We start from the raw sequence: 7,619 nt of genomic DNA on the forward strand, positions 1-7,619 counted from the left end.
ATATACAGGCAGCCCCAGTGCCACCCCCAGTCCCCACCCTCTCCCGGTTATTGCTATACAGACCCATATATACAGGCACCCCCAGTGCCACCCCCAGTCCCACCCTCTCCCGGTTATTGCTATACAGACCCATATATACAGGCAGCCCCAGTGCCACCCCAGTCCCACCCTCTCCCGGTTATTGCTATACAGACCCATATATACAGGCACCCCCAGTGCCACCCCCAGTCCCACCCTCTCCCGGTTATTGCTATACAGACCCATATATACCAGGCACCCCCAGTCCCACCCTCTCCCGGTTATTGCTATACAGACCCATATATACAGGCAGCCCCAGTGCCACCCCCAGTCCCACCCTCTCCCGGTTATTGCTATACAGACCCATATATACAGGCACCCCCAGTGCCACCCCCAGTCCCACCCTCTCCCGGTTATTGCTATACAGACCCATATATACAGGCAGCCCCAGTGTAACCCCCAGTCCCACCCTCTCCCGGTTATTGCTATACAGACCCATATATACAGGCACCCCCAGTGTAACCCCCAGTCCCACCCTCTCCCGGTTATTGCTATACAGACCTATATATACAGGCAGCCCCAGTGTAACCCCCAGTCCCACCCTCTCCCGGTTATTGCTATACAGACCCATATATACAGGCACCCCAGTGCCACCCCCAGTCCCACCCTCTCCCGGTTATTGCTATACAGACCCATATATACAGGCAGCCCCAGTGCCACCCCCAGTCCCACCCTCTCCCGGTTATTGCTATACAGACCCATATATACAGGCAGCCCCAGTGTCACCCCCAGTCCCACCCTCTCCCGGTTATTTCTATACAGACCCATATATACAGGCACCCCAGTGTCACCCCCAGTCCCACCCTCTCCCGGTTATTGCTATACAGACCCATATATACAGGCAGCCCCAGTGCCACCCCCAGTCCCACCCTCTCCCGGTTATTGCTATACAGACCCATATATACAGGCACCCCCAGTGCCACCCCCAGTCCCACCCTCTCCCGTTATTGCTATACAGACCCATATATACAGGCAGCCCCAGTGTCACCCCCAGTCCCACCCTCTCCCGGTTATTGCTATACAGACCCATATATACAGGCACCCCCAGTGTCACCCCCAGTCCCACCCTCTCCCGGTTATTGCTATACAGACCCATATATACAGGCAGCCCCAGTGTAACGCCCAGTCCCACCCTCTCCCGGTTATTGCTATACAGACCCATATATACAGGCAGCCCCAGTGTAACGCCCAGTCCCACCCTCTCCCGGTTATTGCTATACAGACCCATATATACAGGCAGCCCCAGTGTAACCCCCAGTCCCACCCTCTCCCGGTTATTGCTATACAGACCCATATATACAGGCAGCCCCAGTGTCACCCCCAGTCCCACCCTCTCCCGGTTATTGCTATACAGACCCATATATACAGGTAGCCCCAGTGCCACCCCCAGTCCCACCCTCTCCCGGTTATTGCTATACAGACCCATATATACAGGCACCCCAGTGCCACCCCCAGTCCCACCCTCTCCCGGTTATTGCTATACAGACCCATATATACAGGCACCCCAGTGCCACCCCCAGTCCCACCCTCTCCCGGTTATTGCTATACAGACCCATATATACAGGCAGCCCCAGTCTGTGTGTGAGAGAGTGGGAGTGGGTGTGAGCTCACACTTGGCCTCATATCCTGCTCCTCTCCCTGAGTTTGTCCCAACAGCTTGTACTGATCCACACCCTTCTGCCTGTACCAGCTGTGCCCTCATCTCACCTCCACTGCCCCGCCCCCTGCAGGGTGACACAGTGACAGACAGAGCTGTGAGTCTGCCCCTCCCCCTGCAGGGTGACACAGACAGAGCTGTGAGTCTGCCCCACCCCCTGCAGGGTGACACAGACAGAGCTGTGAGTCTGCCCCGCCCCCTGCAGGGTGACACAGACAGAGCTGTGAGTCTGCCCCTCCCCCTGCAGGGTGACACAGACAGAGCTGTGAGTCTGCCCCGCCCCCTGCAGGGTGACACAGACAGAGCTGTGAGTCTGCCCCGCCCCCTGCAGGGTGACACAGTGACACAGACAGAGCTGTGAGTCTGCCCCTCCCCCTGCAGGGTGACACAGTGACACAGACAGAGCCGTGAGTCTGCCCCTCCCCCTGCAGGGTGACACAGACAGAGCTGTGAGTCTGCCCCGCCCCCTGCAGGGTGACACAGAGCTGTGAGTCTGCCCTGCCCCCTGCGGGGTGACACAGAGCTGTGAGTCTGCCCCGCCCCCTGCAGGGTGACACAGTGACACAGACAGAGCTGTGAGTCTGCCCCTCCCCCTGCAGGGTGACACAGTGACACAGACAGAGCCGTGAGTCTGCCCCTCCCCCTGCAGGGTGACACAGTGACACAGACAGAGCTGTGAGTCTGCCCCTCCCCCTGCAGGGTGACACAGTGACACAGACAGAGCTGTGAGTCTGCCCCTCCCCCTGCAGGGTGACACAGTGACACAGACAGAGCTGTGAGTCTGCCCCTCCCCCTGCAGGGTGACACAGTGACACAGACAGAGCTGTGAGTCTGCCCCTCCCCCTGCAGGGGTGACACAGTGACACAGACAGAGCTGTGAGTCTGCCCCTCCCCCTGCAGGGTGACACAGTGACACAGACAGAGCTGTGAGTCTGCCCCGCCCCCTGCAGGGTGACACAGTGACACAGACAGAGCCGTGAGTCTGCCCCTCCCCCTGCAGGGTGACACAGACAGAGCCGTGAGTCTGCCCCGCCCCCTGCAGGGTGACACAGTGACACAGACAGAGCCGTGAGTCTGCCCCTCCCCCTGCAGGGTGACACAGTGACACAGACAGAGCTGTGAGTCTGCCCCGCCCCCTGCAGGGTGACACAGACAGAGCTGTGAGTCTGCCCCTCCCCCTGCAGGGTGACACAGACAGAACTGTGAGTCTGCCCCGCCCCCTGCAGGGTGACACAGACAGAGCTGTGAGTCTGCCCCGCCCCCTGCAGGGTGACACAGACAGAGCTGTGAGTCTGCCCCTCCCCCTGCAGGGTGACACAGACAGAACTGTGAGTCTGCCCCGCCCCCTGCAGGGTGACACAGTGACACAGACAGAGCTGTGAGTCTGCCCCGCCCCCTGCAGGGTGACACAGACAGAGCTGTGAGTCTGCCCCGCCCCCTGCAGGGTGACACAGAGCTGTGAGTCTGCCCCTCCCCCTGCAGGGTGACACAGACAGAGCTGTGAGTCTGCCCCTCCCCCTGCAGGGTGACACAGACAGAACTGTGAGTCTGCCCCGCCCCCTGCAGGGTGACACAGACAGAGCTGTGAGTCTGCCCCGCCCCCGGCAGGGTGACACAGAGCTGTGAGTCTGCCCCTCCCCCTGCAGGGTGACACAGTGACACAGACAGAGCCGTGAGTCTGCCCCTCCCCCTGCAGGGTGACACAGTGACACAGACAGAGCCGTGAGTCTGCCCCTCCCCCTGCAGGGTGACACAGTGACACAGAGCCGTGAGTCTGCCCCTCCCCCTGCAGGGTGACACAGTGACACAGAGCCGTGAGTCTGCCCCTCCCCCTGCAGGGTGACACAGTGACACAGACAGAGCCGTGAGTCTGCCCCTCCCCCTGCAGGGTGACACAGTGACACAGACAGAGCCGTGAGTCTGCCCCTCCCCCTGCAGGGTGACACAGTGACACAGACAGAGCTGTGAGTCTGCCCCGCCCCCGGCAGGGTGACACAGAGCTGTGAGTCTGCCCCTCCCCCTGCAGGGTGACACAGTGACACAGACAGAGCCGTGAGTCTGCCCCTCCCCCTGCAGGGTGACACAGTGACACAGACAGAGCTGTGAGTCTGCCCCTCCCCCTGCAGGGTGACACAGTGACACAGACAGAGCCGTGAGTCTGCCCCTCCCCCTGCAGGGTGACACAGTGACACAGACAGAGCCGTGAGTCTGCCCCTCCCCCTGCAGGGTGACACAGACAGAAGGGGCACAGAGTGGGTGCAGGGGTGGGTGGGTGATGTCTCCCTGTGCCTAGGGATGTCCTTGAGGGGATACAAATGTCCAACTGAGAATTTTCGCCAATTTTGAGAATAACAGCCCCGTGCCCTGTGGGTGTGGGTGCCTCTGGGTGTGGGTGCCTCTGGGTGTGGGTGTGGGTGCCTCTGGGTGTGGGTGCCAGACTCGGTGCTGCCTGCCCTGACACCCCCCCCGGGTACTGCCAGACCCAATTCAGACTCCTCACTGTGCCGCACACAGGCTCTTCCTGTTCCTGTTGGGGCCCAAATGTGCCAACCGGTCCCCACAGGGGTCTCTGGCTCCTAGAGAGTGACTGCTACACAAATGGTGATACAAAGCAGCAGGGCAATGCCAACCAGCACGTTCCCCCTGTGCCTGGCAATGCCAACCAGCACGTTCCCCCTGTGCCTGGCAATGCCAACCAGCACGTTCCCCCTGTGCCTGGCAATGCCAACCAGCACGTTCCCCCTGTGCCAGGCAACCCCAACCAGCACGTTCCCCCTGTGCCAGGCAACCCCAACCAGCATGTTCCCCCTGTGCCAGGCAACCCCAACCAGCACGTACCCCCTGTGCCAAGCAATGCCAACCAGCACTATCCCCCTGTGCCAGGCAACCCCAACCAGCACTATCCCCCTGTGCCTGGCAATGCCAACCAGCATGTTCCCCCTGTGCCAGGCAATGCCAACCAGCACCTTCCCCCTGTGCCTGGCAATGCCAACCAGCACCTTCCCCCTGTGCCTGGCAATGCCAACCAGCACCTTCCCCCTGTGCCTGGCAATGCCAACCAGCACGTTCCCCCTGTGCCTGGCAATGCCAACCAGCACTATCCCCCTGTGCCAGGCAACGCCAACCAGCACGTTCCCCCTGTGCCTGGCAACGCCAACCAGCACGTTCCCCCTGTGCCTGGCAACACCAACCAGCACGTTCCCCCTATGCTTGGTAATGCCAACCAGCATGTTCCCCCTGTGCCTGGTAATGCCAACCAGCACATTTTCCCTGTGCCTGGCAATGCCAACCAGCACGTTCCCCCTGTGCCTGGCAATGCCAACCAGCAAGTTCCCCCTGTGCCTGGCAATGCCAACCAGCACCTTCCCCCTGTGCCTGGCAATGCCAACCAGCACTATCCCCCTGTGCCAGGCAATGCCAACCAGCACCTTCCCCCTGTGCCTGGCAATGCCAACCAGCACTATCCCCCTGTGCCAGGCAATGCCAACCAGCACTATCCCCCTGTGCCAGGCAATGCCAACCAGCCTAATGAGACACAGTTGCAGCGCGGGGCCCTTTGCACCACCAGTGGCACATAAATGGGCGCAGTGCTGTTCCGGTGCCAGCTTAGAATTCCTCATTGCGCGTCTGATCCGCTCAGACATGTAGTTACACACGGCCCTGGCAGCGTTTGCCCCACACAGCAGCACCCACCCATAGTGCAACACCTGCACTCACTCACAGGGCCCTCACCCTCTAATCCCAGGAATCAATGGGTGGGGGACACAGGCAGGAGGAGTATTTGCCCTTTGCACCCCCCTGGCACATTTACACAGCTTGCCCAGGGCAGAGCTTCCTTATTGCCTGGGGAAGTGTCTCGCCCTGTATTTACTTATTCAAGGGGAAACCTTTGCACCCAATTGCCCCACCCATTGCATTATACACCCTGTGCTGCTGATAATTGCCCCACATACCGTGCTAGTGCCCCCCATGCTGTGTAGGATTCCAGCCAAGGTGCATCCTTTGGGCAGGCAGCCAGCCAGCAGCTGTGTATTAGTCTCTGTGTGAGGCAAGAGCTGTGATTGGCTGAAAAAAGACCAATAGGAGAAGCCCATTGCTCACCTGTAAAATAGGCCGTACACAGGGTGTATATGGGCCGTATATGGGGTGTATATGGGCCGTACACGGGGCGTATATGGGCCGTACACAGGGCGTATATGGGCCGTACACTGGGCGTATATGGGCCGTACACAGGGCGTATATGGGCCGTACACAGGGCGTATATGGGCCGTACACTGGGCGTATATGGGCCGTACACAGGGCGTATATGGGCCGTACACAGGGCGTATATGGGCCGTACACAGGGCGTATATGGGCCGTACACTGGGCGTATATGGCGTACACAGGGCGTATATGGGCCGTACACAGGGCGTATATGGGCCGTACACAGGGCGTATATGGGCCGTACACTGGGCGTATATGGGCCGTACACAGGGCGTATATGGGCCGTACACAGGGCGTATATGGGCCGTACACAGGGCGTATATGGGCCGTACATAGGGCGTATATGGGCCGTACACAGGGCGTATATGGGCCGTACACAGGGCGTATATGGGCCGTACATAGGGTGTATATGGGCCGTACACAGGGCGTATATGGGCCGTACACAGGGCGTATATGGGCCGTACACAGGGCGTATATGGCCCGTATATGGCCCGTACACGGGGCGTATATGGGCCATACATAGGGTGTATATGGGCCGTACACAGGGCGTATATGGGCCGTACATAGGGCGTATATGGCCCGTACACGGGCGTATATGGGCCGTACATAGGGTGTATATTGGCCGTATATGGGGTGTATATGGGCCGTACATAGGGCGTATATGGGCCGTACACAGGTTGTATATGGGCCGTACATAGGGCGTATATGGGCCGGTGTATATGGGCCGTACATAGGGCGTATATGGGCCGTACATAGGGCATATATGGGCCGTACACAGGGCGTATATGGGCCGTACACAGGGCGTATATGGGCCGTACACAGGGCGTATATGGGCCGTACATAGGGCGTATATGGGCCGTACATAGGGTGTATATGGGCCGTACATAGGGTGTATATGGGCCGTACATAGGGTGTATATGGGCTGTACATGGGGCGTATATGGGCCATACATAGGGCGTATATGGGCCGTACATAGGGCGTATATGGGCCGTACACAGGGTGTATATGGGCTGTATATGGGCCGTACACAGGGTGTATATGGGCCGTACATAGGGCGTATATGGGGTGTATATGGGCCGTACATAGGGCGTATATGGGCCGTACACAGGGTGTATATGGGCCGTACATAGGGTGTATATGGGCCGTACAAAGGGTGTATATGGGCTGTACATGGGGCGTATATGGGCCGTACATAGGGTGTATATGGGCCGTACATAGGGTGTATATGGGCTGTATATGGGGCGTATATGGGCCGTACATAGGGCGTATATGGGCCGTACATAGGGTGTATATGGGCCGTACATAGGGCGTATATGGGCCGTACATAGGGCGTATATGGGCCGTACATAGGGCGTATATGGGCCGCACATAGGGCGTATATGGGCCGCACATAGGGCGTATATGGCCGTACATAGGGCGTATATGGGCCGCACATAGGGCGTATATGGGCCGTACATAGGGCGTATATGGGCCGTACATAGGGCGTATATGGGCCGTACACAGGGCGTATATGGGCCGTACACAGGGCGTATATGGGCCGTACATAGGGTGTATATGGGCCGTATATGGGGTGTATATGGGCCGTACATAGGGCGTATATGGGCCGTACACAGGGCGTATATGGGCCGGTGTATATGGGCCGTACATAGGGCGTATATGGGCCGTACACAGGGCGTATATG

This window comes from Xenopus tropicalis, chromosome 3 (assembly GCF_000004195.4).
Source record: "Xenopus tropicalis strain Nigerian chromosome 3, UCB_Xtro_10.0, whole genome shotgun sequence".
NCBI lineage: Eukaryota > Metazoa > Chordata > Amphibia > Anura > Pipidae > Xenopus > Xenopus tropicalis.